At 42.0% G+C, this 12,694-nt stretch overlaps 1 protein-coding gene and 1 long non-coding RNA gene across 7 annotated transcripts in view; one reads left to right on the top strand and one right to left on the bottom strand.

The window, feature by feature from the left end:
• The window catches only part of LOC139182745 (uncharacterized), a 29,308-nt gene extending 21,972 nt beyond the window's left edge, over positions 1–7,336 (bottom strand). Inside the window, exon 1 of the long non-coding RNA XR_011566282.1 lies at positions 7,234–7,336. This is a non-coding gene — a long non-coding RNA (uncharacterized lncRNA). The remainder of the gene's footprint in view (positions 1–7,233) is intronic.
• Positions 1–12,694, top strand: part of HECW1 (HECT, C2 and WW domain containing E3 ubiquitin protein ligase 1) — a 481,556-nt gene that overhangs the window by 75,286 nt on the left and 393,576 nt on the right. The gene's annotated exons all lie outside the window — the stretch shown is intronic.

Below are 12,694 nucleotides of genomic sequence, written 5' to 3'. Positions count from 1 at the left end.
AATTCTGGGGTCCATTATTGTGTGCACAGTGCTTTGTGGGAAGACTGTTGGGAGACCTCAATGTCTCTTTTTGCCCTGCCATATTTTTTTAGGAAAGAGACAGGCTACAGTCAGAAGAATTATACACTGGAGTTGTAGTAGGGGGCTGTGAAGAAGCAAAGTAATTTTGTATCTTGCGGCCCTTTTTCAATGTGCGTCTGTGATGCTCTAAAATAGGGATTCTTCTTCTGGGGTCTGGGGACCTCTTGTTGGGAATTTGCATTTTAAACAAGCTCTCCTGGCTCTCCTTTATTGTACATTGAAGTTTGAGAACCACTTCTTTAGCCGTTTAGGGTTCGAAGTTTCCTGAAACTGTATGCAAATATCCTGATGATTTGCATATGAACATTTTTCCATGATAGTTAAAATGTTGGGAATTACTCCTGTAGAAAACTGAACTCTTGAATCCTGAAGAAATTAATACTACTCTTTTATGATTTAGGATTGAGTGGCTTGGCTTTTGTAGTAAATGGCACCCAAAGAAGTTTAACGGCTCAGAGAATTTGGCAGAAACAAGCCCCAGGACTTGGTTTTCTAGTCCATAGGTGATGAGGATTTTCACAGTTATTCTGCCAGTTCTTAGTTCTGATCTTGTTACCTCTCATTTCAAAAATTCCCCGTGCTTTCTGCTACCTAGTCAAGGCTGTGGTTTTTCCAGTGGTCATGTATTGATGTGAGAGTTGGACTGTGAAGAAGGCTGAGTGCCAAAGAATTGATGCTTTTGAACTGTCGTGTTGGAGAAGACTCCTGAGAGTCCCTTGGACTGCAAGGAGATCCAGCCAGTCCATTCTAAAGGAGATCAGCCCTGGGTGTTCTTTGGAAGGAGTGATGCTGAAGCTGAAACTCCAGTACTTTGGCCACCTCATGTGAAGAGTTGACTCATTGGAAAAGACTCTGATGCTGGGAGGGATTGGGGGCAGGAGGAGAAGGTGACGACAGAGGATGAGATGGCTGGATGGCATCACTGACTCGATGGACGTGAGTCTGAGTGAACTCTGGAAGTTGGTGAGGGACAGGGAGGCCTGGCGTGCTGCGATTCATGGGGTCGCAAAGAGTCGGACACGACTGAGCGACTGAACTGAACTGAACTGAACTGAATGATTTTTGTAGCTGATTCAAACAGAAGTTGAAGCTGGGCTGGTCCCTAAGCAAGTCGTTCAGTATATTCCTCCCAGCCGTCCTCCACATGCTGTCATCCAGCCAGGGTGAACCACTCATCTTTGTACTCCCCATGTATTGCAGAGTCAGACAGTCCTAAGCTCCAGCCATGGCGCTGGCTTGTGTCAGCTGTATGATTCCAGGCAAGTAACTGAATCACACTGAGTCTCAATTTCATCCTTAATAACATGAAAATTATTGGGCTTCTCAGGTGGGGCAGTAGTAAAGAATCTGCCTGCTAATGCAGGAGACACAAGAGATGTGGGTCTGATCCCTGGGTCAGGAAGATCCTCTGGAGTAGGAAAAGGCTACCCACTCCAGTATTTTTGCCTGGAAAATCCCATGGACGGAGGAGCCTGGCAGACGATAGTCCATGGTGTTGTAAAGAGTCAGACATGACTGAGTGGTTAAGAACAGTACAATGTGAGAATAATTGCCTCAACCTCAGGAAATCTCGGTAGCTCAGTGGGTAAACAATATGCCTGCCAATGCAGGAGACGTAGGAGACACGGGTTCCATCTCAGGGTTGGGAAGATCCCCTGGAGAAGGAAGTGGCAACCCATTCTGGTAGTCTTTCCTGGGAAATTCCACAGACAGAGGAGCCTGGTGGGCCTGCAGTCCATGGGACTGCAAGGAGTCGGACATGCCTTAGCGGCTAAGCAAACAGCATAGCAAATCTTTGGGGGAATTAAACTCATCAGTGCAAATGTGGAGCTTAGCATGCTGTCTGGCACCAACACTGGCACTGCTGCTCCTGTCTCCCCACTTCTCTACTCCCTGCCTATTCATCTCCTTCAAGTCTTCTTGGATCTTCCCATTACTTCCTTCTGCAGGAGGCACTCTTTTCCTCTCATTAGTACTGGTAACATTTTCTTCTTTTTTTTCTTTAGTCTTGGCCACGCCCTACTTAGTGTGACTGTTATACCTGTCTTATCTCCCTTGCTCCCTGTGGACAATAATCTTGTCTGATTATCCCCAGGGACACAGCCAAAAACCTTCTTGCACACAGAAGTACTCAACTGGAAGTTGTATTTTTTTTTTAATTTTTATTGGAGTATAGTTGGTTTACAATGTTATTTTCTTCTATACAGCACAGTGAACCAGTTATACATACATACATACATATATATATACACACACACACATACCTCCACTCTTTTTTTTTAAGATTCTTTCCCCCATGTAGGTCATTACAGAGTATTGAATAGAGTTTCCTGCACTTTTATAGTAGGTTCTTATTAGTTATCTAGTTTATATTTAGTATTATGTATGTGTCAATCCTAATCTCCCAATTTATACCTTTCCCCCTTGGTTTAAGATTCCCCTTGGTATAACATTGCTTCCTATATCTGTAACTCTATTTCTGTTTTGTAAATAAGTTTATTTCAACCATTTTTTAGATTCCACCTATAAGCAGTATTACACTATATGTGTCTCTGACTTACTTCACTCAGCATGACAATCTCCAGGTCCATCCATGTTGCTCCAAATGGCATTATTTCATTCTTTTTCATGGCTGAGTAATATTCCATTGCATATATGTACCACATCTTCTTTATAGATTCCTGTGTCGATGGACATTTAGGTGGAGTTGGTTTGAATACTAGTCATAACAGATGGGAATTTAGTGTGTCTATCATGTTGCTCAGGAATTTGCTAGAGTAAAGGAGGGACTTTATAACAGAAGACATTATCAAATATCAAATGATTCTCCAGTTTGACCTCCAGATGGCTTTTTCCAGTCATCTGCTTTATATTATGGTTTTTGTTTACTGAATAGCTGTTTGGTGTTTATTGTGCACTAGTCACTCTGAAGATTTACATCATCTAATCCTCACAGTAGTCCTTTGATGTGGGTTCTCTTACACCAAATTTAAAAGCGAGAATGTGAAGGCTTAAAGGGGTAAGGAAGAGGTGCCCTGGTTCCCAGAGTTGGAGATTGTACAGCTGTTGACTGAAAAAGAAAAGCACAACCTCAAAGCTGAGAATTAGGTTTTATTTGGTAAGCTTTCTGAGAACTTAAGCCCAGGAGGCAGCCTCTCAGATAGCACTATGGGATTGCTCCAAAGAGGTAAGGGAGGAGCCAGGATATATGGGGGTTTTTGCAACTGAAAAACAGAAAGTCAAAATATCAAAGGATTACCATTAATTAAAGAAAAAGCTGACATCGCAAGTTAATGAATTTAGCACTTTCTACGTATGGGAAGATGCAAGAGTCTGGGCTTTCTGAAGTCATTCCTCTGATATGCATCTCAGCTATCCCTGACCAGTATCCTGTTTTTCTCCTCCTGAATCCCATCAGGGGCAGCTGCAATGGCTGGTGGCTTGATGGCTGCAACACCCTTTGTTTACTGATATGGCAGGCGACATTCTTGGTCCACACAGCCATAGGGAGCTCATACTTTGAACTGCCGCACCACTCTGCCCCAGCCTTGTCCTGGGCCACTCAGAAAAATCTTAGAAAGGTCCTTTGTACATTCTTTAGACAGGACACAGTGAAGTGGAAAGCTCAGCTGAAAAGCTGGTGTTTTCAGAACTCTTCCTGAAAATGTCTTCTTCCTGGAGGATAATACCTGACTTAAATTAATGAAACTCTGAACATAATATTGTCTAGAGGATAAAGCCCCAGAAAATAGCAACCACTTTCTTGGAAGTGCCAGGCCTTTCACAAATATCACCAAGATAAAAGAAAGCATTTTCTCCAGAATAATTCATCCACTTTTCTCCTGCAGTGAGAAACCATCAAAATTGTTGACATTCAAGAGATATTCTTTCTTTCCCCGGGAAATAATAAATGAAAAATAGCCATCCTAGGATGCTGGAGAGAGTGGCTGACAGCTCCACCCAAGGGCTCCAGTTTGAATAAAATTGTATTATTGGTGAGACATCAGAAGTGAAGCTGAGATCTACTGCAGTGAGAGCAAAGGAGATTGTAACATCATGTCTTATTCCCAGTCTTAGAGCTCCAAGTACAATATTAATGCCAGCCTTAGCTTGAATTATTTATACCTTGTTTCCATAGAAGTTCCTTGTGTGTGAGAGCCTAGGTGTGGTATTCAAATTGAACAGTTTTTACATTTTATTAGTACCTGAACTGGAGAAGGCAATGGCACCCCACTCCAGTACTCTTGCCTGGAAAATCCCATGGACAGAGGAGCCTGCTTGGCTGCAGTCCACGGGGTCGCTAAGAGTCGGGCATGACTGAGCGACTTCACTTTCACTTTTCGCTTTCATGCATTGGAGAAGGAAATGGCAGCCCACTCCAGTGTTCTTGCATGGAGAATCCCAGGGACAGGGGAGCCTGGTGGGCTGCCATCTATGGGGTCGCACAGAGTCGGACACGACTGAAGTGACTTAGCAGCAGCAGCAGTACCTGAACCTCTTAATGTGGTTATGCTCACTCATTAAAATGAAGACTGGCGTGAAGTGAAGGTTGCTCAGTCATGTCTGACTCTTTGCGACCCCATGGACTATACAGTCCATGGAATTCTCCACGCCAGAATCCTGGAGTGGGTGGCCTTTCCCTTCTCCAGGGGATCTTCTAAACCCAAGGATCAAACCCAGGTCTCCCGCATTACAGGTGGATTCTTTACTAGCTGAGCCACAAGGAAATGAAAACTGGGAGGTTATTGTATATGCTTTTTTGTTTGTTTGTTTGGCTAAGAGATCAAATAAATACAAATGCAAAAATGATATTTCCAGTTTTAAGAACAGATGAGTACCAAAAAATTTTGATTTTAATATATTTGGTATTGTATATTGTCCATATTAAATACTGCAGTGAAGGCTATGATTCCCTTATTCGTATCTTGGAGAAGCTAGGTCCAAATTTTCTTAGTCAGAAGCTTTGGAGTTCTATAAAAGCACCTAACCAAGAGTTCATTAGCCAGAGCATGGCTGAACTTTACTTATCACCATCCAGACCAATCCTAAAAGGTTTGCTAAAGCACAAGGGATGTTAGGAGTAGTTTTTCATTTGTGAAATGAGTAAAGGTCCAATTTAACCTAGAAAGTTTTACAGGCACCTTTGCCAGCAGAGGGTAATATAATCAAAGATTGGGGATATGACCAGTGTGCAGAACAGGTGTATAACTGTGTGCACGTGTGGGTGATGAGCATTTGCTTCTAACTGAAAGGAGCTTTCCTGCCATGTACCATGGCCCCTGGTACAAGCTCCTCTAGGTCCGTCCCTTCTTATGGTTAGAGGCCATCCAAAGAATCCAAAGGTTTTGAGTATCCATATCGACTTAGGCTCATTTGCACCAAGAACAGTCTTCTTTTTGTATATTTTTCAGTCATTTAAGCCTAACTTTGTCTGTAACTGTCAAGGGTACCTCCCCAGGCATCCCTGAAGTGCCTATATGAAGTCCCTGTCAGTTGTATACAGTTCTCAGTTATAAAATGAAAGCAACTCTCACTGCATCTTTATTTTAATGCAGGTTTTTGCCAAATATTTATCAAGCCTCTACCAGACTCCATGCCTTGTAAGGGTAGGAGCTGGGTTGTGAAGCAAAGGGTGTAAGATGTGGTATTTGTGTGTGATGCTCACCTGTCATTTACATTTGACCTCACTGCTTCAGTTATGGTTGAGGTCACAGTAAAACTGACCTCCTAAACCTTTCCCTTGTGAAAATAGCTTCTGTCACAAGCTCTCCGTCTTGCACATCTGGATGGATCCTGTAGATCCATCAGGCTGGAGACTAGATACCTACTTCTCCTGCCTTGTTCATAAACTCCTGTTCCTGACACCAAACACAGATACCCAAACATCCCTGCCCCTCAGTACGGTCCCTGCCATACAGTGTTGGTTTATTATTAAGAAAAATAATTTACATATTGTAGGCAGCATGAGTTAGTGTCAGTGGTATGCTAGTAAATGTTTAAAACTTGACTGTTCTTATAAAATGAAATATGTTCTTATAAAAATGAAACATTTTTTGAAAATTTTACTGATATAAAGGTGTGTAGCATGCATTTTACACACAGTGAAATATACAGTCTTTTATGTCAGTTCTATAAAGTCAATTGATTTTCATAGCATGTTTATGTTTATTTTTGTCAATTTTTTTGTATCCATAGTCAACCTGTGGTTACAACTGACAGATGAGTGAGTATTGTTTGATATTTTCATCTACTTTAACTAGAAAGACAAAAGTGAAACAGTGAAGATACATGTTAGACCCTCATTCATTCTTCCAAGGTGAATTGGATAAATCTTTTTTAATACTGGGAGAATTTGTGCTATTAAAATGTAGCCAGTATAGAAATGACACACTTCAATGTGCGTTAGTAACCTCTTCACCATTATTTTCTAAATAATAGACAATTAAAAAAAAACAAAGTCCTGGTTTGTAGCATTTACCCATTCCCAGGGTGTAAATTCTCCCATCATGGCTGATTTCCAGCTCCCGGTGTGACCCCACTGCACAAGCAGCTGGGGAGAAGTGCACAGTGTTGGATCATTAGTCAGAATTTCTACCAGACAGACTCAGTGCACACAGACTAGCTAATAGCATAAAGGAGTGAAATAATTAGGATGTGGTGAATGTTCAGTATTTATTACCTATTTCTTTAATATAGCTGATTTAATTTTATGTACTTTACTTTTTCATAATGATTTCATGGTTTTAGTTAACAACTGACATGCAGTCTTCTCTCACAAGCCAGTGTGAGCTGGCTCCAGTAAGCCAGAATGGCATATGAGTTAGGTTCTATATTGAGTCCTCACACATTTGCAGAACAGGATGGGTCTACTCTAATTGGTAGGTCCTGGGTAAGGGACAGTTGCCAGGGCTTCTCTGCCCAAAGGTCAAGAGTAAGATCATCCTCAGAGAGTTCCTCTGGGAATTTCATGCTTTGAGATCCACTCTGTCTTGAATGAGAGGGTCCTGTTAGAACACACCTTGTTTGACTACTTTCTAATGTCTATAGATGATGTATTTGCTTACTTTAAAAATAGGTCTAACAGTTTGTGTTCATTATCTATTTCTGCTTTGCATATAACCTAAAATTTAGTAACTTAAAATAAATACTTACCTTCTCATCCAGTTTCTGAGAGTCAGATGTCTGAGGGAGGCTTAAATGAGAGGTTCTGGCTCAGTTTCTCATGAGGTTGCAGTAGAGATGTCAGGTCAAGGCTGCAGTATCTGAAGCCCTGGCTGGTCCCACAGGAGCTGCTTCTGAGATGACTCATCACAGGGCTGCTTCCCTTGCCATGCAGACCTTTCCATAGGGCTGCTTGGGTATCCTCACAATATAGCCACTGCTTCTGCCAGAGCCAGAGATCCCAGATAAACAAGGCAGGAGGCCCTGAATATTTCCATGACCAGGTCTGAAGTCACACACCATCACTTCAGCTTCATTCTGTTCATTAGAAGTGAGTCACAACATTCGGCCCACTCAAAGAAAGAGAAATTAAGCTATACCTTGTGAAGAGAGCGTGAAAGAATTTATGAACATATTTCCAACTGCCACATATCATAGTTTTAGATAACTTCAGTTCATTTTGTTATTCTAATTTATGCTTTCAAACTTTACAATTTTATTTACTTTTTAATAGCTCATTGTGTTTTGTTTTTAGTTCATTGTGGGTTTTTTGTTGTTGTTGTTGTTATTTTTATAGACATTATGGACTTAAAAAAATATTCACAACCTAAAAGTTGGGAGTTGTGTTTTATTCAGTGGGAATTTTTAGGACTTAAACCTGGGAGTCAGCATCTCAGGTAACCCTGAGAGAACTGCTCTGAGGTGGTGAGGGGTGGGGGGCAGCTTATGTAGAAGTTTTGCAGCAAAGGGTAGGTAGTCACAATATGAAAAGATGACTTTTTTTAAAGAAAACCAGATATCCAAAATTAAGGAATTATGCACTTTTCTAAGGATGGGAAGTTGCAAGAGTCTGGGCTCACTGAAATCATTCCTTTGATATGCACACCTCAGCTATCTAGGGTCAGTATCCTGAGTTTTCACAGCCTGAGTTTTCCCAGGGCTCACTGTGGGGAGTGGCTGTGGTCTGATGGTTGCTGTATGGCAGGTATTCTCTTGCTCCCTGAGTTCCCATCAGGTCTCAACAGCTTACTTTGGAGGACTGCAGAATGACTGTGACATTCTGATTTACTGATACGGCAGGAAATATTTCATTTCTCAGCACTGTTATCCTTTATTCATCCTAAAGACTTGTTTGTGACTTTTGTCGCTGATGTTATTCATTGATGTTGTTTATCTGAAACATTTGTTGATTTTAGGATTGAATTCAGAGTTTTCATTTGTACTTTGCCTTTTCTATTTTAACTATTATAATCTTTTAATAATTGGATTTATTTTTAACTTCCTATGCTTTCCTTGTTTATTAGCCTACTTTCTTGATTTGAAACTTCGAACTTTTTTATGTTTTAACTGTTGCAAACTGACCCAATTTAACCAAACATGTTCTTATGACAATTCTCAGGTCTTTGATAATTATGGCATTATTTAGACATTTCGAGGTGAGTGGGAGCTATGGTTTCCCCACAACTGAAACTGCTGAGTGTTGTTTTGGGGATTCCAAAGAGCTCCAGTACCATAGTCCTTTATGTCTCAGCACAGAAAAGATTTCAGCAAGAGGCAAAGTGATAAGAGGTGATTCGTTAGAATAGGACACTTGTGAGGACTACAAGTGGGTGGGCATCGGGGGTGCTGTGCCCTGAAAACTTACTGGGTTACAGTTTTATAATCAAAGGAAAAATGGGGAGGGGGAGGAGAACTTCTTTGACTTTCTTGAGTAGACGTCATGTTTTCATCATCAGCTCCTCCTCCAGGTTGAGCACGGGAGTTTTCTGCCTTCATCGTCGAGCTGGGTCCACAAATGATTGTTTTTCATGTGTGCAGAGAGCATGTCCTCAGGATCATTAACTTGCTGAGCTCACTGGGCAGGATGTGGGTCTCCTGCCACCATTGTTTTATTGTTTGGGGCATGTCTCGTGCTTCTGCTGAATGGTTTTGTTGCTAAGCGAGCCTGCTTGGTTTTTGTGGTTAAGCAAACCTGCTCTCTTGAATAATCATTATCTTACTGGGGTCTTTCATATTTTTTCTACTCACAGTCGCCTAGCTGGATTAACTATTTAATCACCTACTTTGTCCCTTTACTTTGTCCCTATCATACATAGCCACACTAAAAAGTGATATGTTAGGACAGAAGAAGTCTTTGACCGCATTTGGCCATATCCTTGGTGGTAAAGATTCCCTAGAGGAGGAAATGACAACCCACTCCAGTATTCTTGCCTGGAGAATCCCTTGGACAGAGGAGCCTGGTGGGCTACAGTCCATAGGGTTGCAAAGAGTCAGACAGGACTGAGCGAGCAGGCACAGACGCAACACAGCCATGTCTTGTCTATAAACTAAATGAAGATTCCACCTGCTGCCATTTCAGCATTCTGCCACACACTTTATAGGAAAGATAGGGGAAGCACACTGACTGAAACCACCCACCTTGGCCAGGCACCATAGTAACTATCTGCGTGAGTTATTTTATGACAGAAGGTTCCAGTAAGGAACACAGAACTAATAAATCACCACCAACCAGAAGAGTTCAGGAAAGGTCAAAAGGAGATGCCACATGTCCTACCGCCTCCCAGAGTCCTCACGGGCATCCATCTTGGCTGAACAATGCATGTGCCACCAGGAAGGACCTTGAGTCAGAATGATTGACTAAAGACAACCTGGAAACTAACCACATTACCATAAAACCCGCGACTGTGAGCCATGTTGCAGTGCAGCTCTCCTGGGTTGGCTGATGGTGAGGTACCGGGTGGTGTCACAGAGGTTAACATTATCAGTCCCTGGGCTCCAGGAGGCCTGGGGCTATGTAGTCCTGGCCATCAAGTAATTAATATCTTCCATTTGTTGGAGAGGGGAGGTTTTTTACCTCTACAAAACAACTCAGGAAATGTACCTTATTATCTAGGTACTTCAGGCTCAGAGGTTAAAGCATCTGCCTCCAATGCGGGAGACCCAGGTTTGATCGCTGGGTCAGGAAGATCCCCTGGAGAAGGAAATGGCAACCCACTCCAGTATTTTTGCCTGGAGAATCCCATGGATGGGGGAGCCTGGTAGGCTCAGTCCATGGGGTCACAAAGAGTCGGACACGACTGAGTGACTTCACTTTCGACTTCATTTTCACTTTCAGTGGCAAATAGATGGGGAAACAATGGAAACAGTGAGAGACTTTATTTTCTTGGGCTCCAAAATCACTGCAGATGGTAACTGCAGCCATGAAATTAAAAGATGCTTGCTCCTTGGAAGAAAAGCTATGTAAACCTAGATAGCATATTAAAAAGCAGAGATATTACTTTGCCAATAAAGGTCTGTCTAGTCAAAGCTATGGTTTTTCTAGTCATGTATGGATGTGAGAGTTGGACCATAAAGAAGGCTGAACCCCAAAGAATTGATGCTTTTGAACTGTGGTGTTGGAGAAGACTCTTGAGAGTCCCTTGGACTGCACGGAGATCAAATCAGTCCATCCTAAAGGAAATCAGTCCTGAATATTCATTGGAAGGACTGATGCTGAAGCTCCAATAGTTTTGGCCACCTGATGTGAAGAGCTGACTCATGGGAAAAGACCCTGATGCTGGGAGAGACTGAAGGCAGAAGGAGAAGGGGAGGAAGAGATGGTTGGATGGCATCACCGACTCAATGGACATGAGTTTGAGCAAGCTCTGGGAGATGGTGAAGGACACAGAAGCCTGGCATGCTGCAGTCCATGAGTCAGACATGACTGAGCGACTGAACAACAGCAAATTATTTCTGAGAGGAGGATATGGGGGAAGGCTTGCCTCCCAATCCAAGACCCCATGGAATCCTCCTTGGCAACAACTTTCTTTGAGGCTCCTCTTGGAGAACAACTTTTTAACAAGAAAAGGAATAAAGATTTAGACAAAAGGAGGTTAATTGTGAACTTGACAGAGGTACCCACAGGGTCCTGCTCAGTTACAATAACATAAAATTTAAAGTCTTATATTTATTTTTACCTTATATATTAATCATTTCTATTATTCTCTTTATTGGGTTCTTTGTGCCTTTAACTTCTCAGTCACTTTTTTATTTAGCACGTTTTTAGATTTCACATTTCCTTAATAAAGGATTTAACTACCTTTTATTTTTACTATGAGGTTGTTTTTTGTAATCATAGGCAGTGAGCATAGAGAGCATAGTCCACGCCATAAACTGTAGTAATTTAAATATTTCTTCTTTTCTGTCTCTGTGTCTGGCTTTAGAATCTTCTTAGTGGATTTAATAAAGAGAATTAAACAGATTCTCCCAATACCACCGCCCTCTATTTCATCCTATTTAACCGTAGAGAGTTGCAGATTTAAACATTTGTAGGCCAATAAAGATTCTCCCTTTGTCAAACACTTATTTGAATCATTGAAGTTTTATTATTTGTCATGTATTTCACACCTTTTATTGTCTAAATTCTGTAATGTATGTAGTCAGGGTTCTCCAGAGAGACAGAACCAATAGGCTATATATAGATAGATGTAAGGGGAGATTTATTATAGGATTTGGCTCACACAGTTAAGGAGGCTGAGAACTTCTGTTATACAATCTGCCATCTGAAAGCCAGTGGTATGATTCAGCCCGAATCTGAGGGCCTGAGAACAAGGAGCTCCAATGTGTGAGGGCAAGAGAAGATGAAAGTCAGTTCACAGAGAGAGCAAGAATTCACCATTCTCTGCCTTTTTGTTCTATACAGAGACCTAAGGGTTGCCTTATACCCAACCCCTTTGGTGTGGGCAGGTATCTTTACTCAGTCTGATGATTCAAATGCTGGTCTCCTCCAGAAACACATTTACAGACACCACCCAGAAGCAATGATTTACCAGTGATATGGGCATCCCTTATCCCAATCAAGTTGACACATAGTTAACCATCCCAGTCACCAAATTACAGGTAACTATACACTCAGGGAAAGAATACTGTCTTGGTCAGAATGGACTATAATCTGCTGCAGTAAACCCCAGAACCTCAGAATGTCAGTGGTATCTCCTTGCTTGCTGAGTCCCTTTGATGCTGCTGGTCTCTTGACCAAAGGGAAAGAGAATTCTGTGGAGGGTCTCATGCTAAACATTACATGCTCTTGCTGGAAATGACATGTGTTAGTCCTCACAACTCATTGACCCTAGGAGCCTCCTGCCCCCAGCCACAGGTGGGCCAGACAGAGCCATCTTGGCAGGTGTCTGGAAGCTGGAGAATTGGAGATGCTTGGCAAAGGCACAATGTCTACCTCGAACATCCTCCTATGGTGTCATTAGTGTTAAAAACAACTTGCAAAAATTCATTAGTGAATAGTAATTACAATGGCACATCAGTGCCGGCAGTACTGGCAAAAGGAGAAGAGTGTGGCAGAGGAGGAGACAGTTAGATAGCGTTACCAACTCAGTAGACATGAATTTGAGCAAACTCTGGAGATAGTGAAGAACAGGGAAGTCTGGCATGCTACAGTTCATGGAGGTTGCAAAGAGTC

This window comes from Bos indicus, chromosome 4 (genome assembly GCF_029378745.1).
Source record: "Bos indicus isolate NIAB-ARS_2022 breed Sahiwal x Tharparkar chromosome 4, NIAB-ARS_B.indTharparkar_mat_pri_1.0, whole genome shotgun sequence".
Classification (NCBI taxonomy): Eukaryota; Metazoa; Chordata; class Mammalia; order Artiodactyla; family Bovidae; genus Bos; species Bos indicus.
The sequence above is the reverse complement of the archived record's forward strand: the minus strand, read 5'-3'. Positions and strand labels throughout refer to the sequence as shown.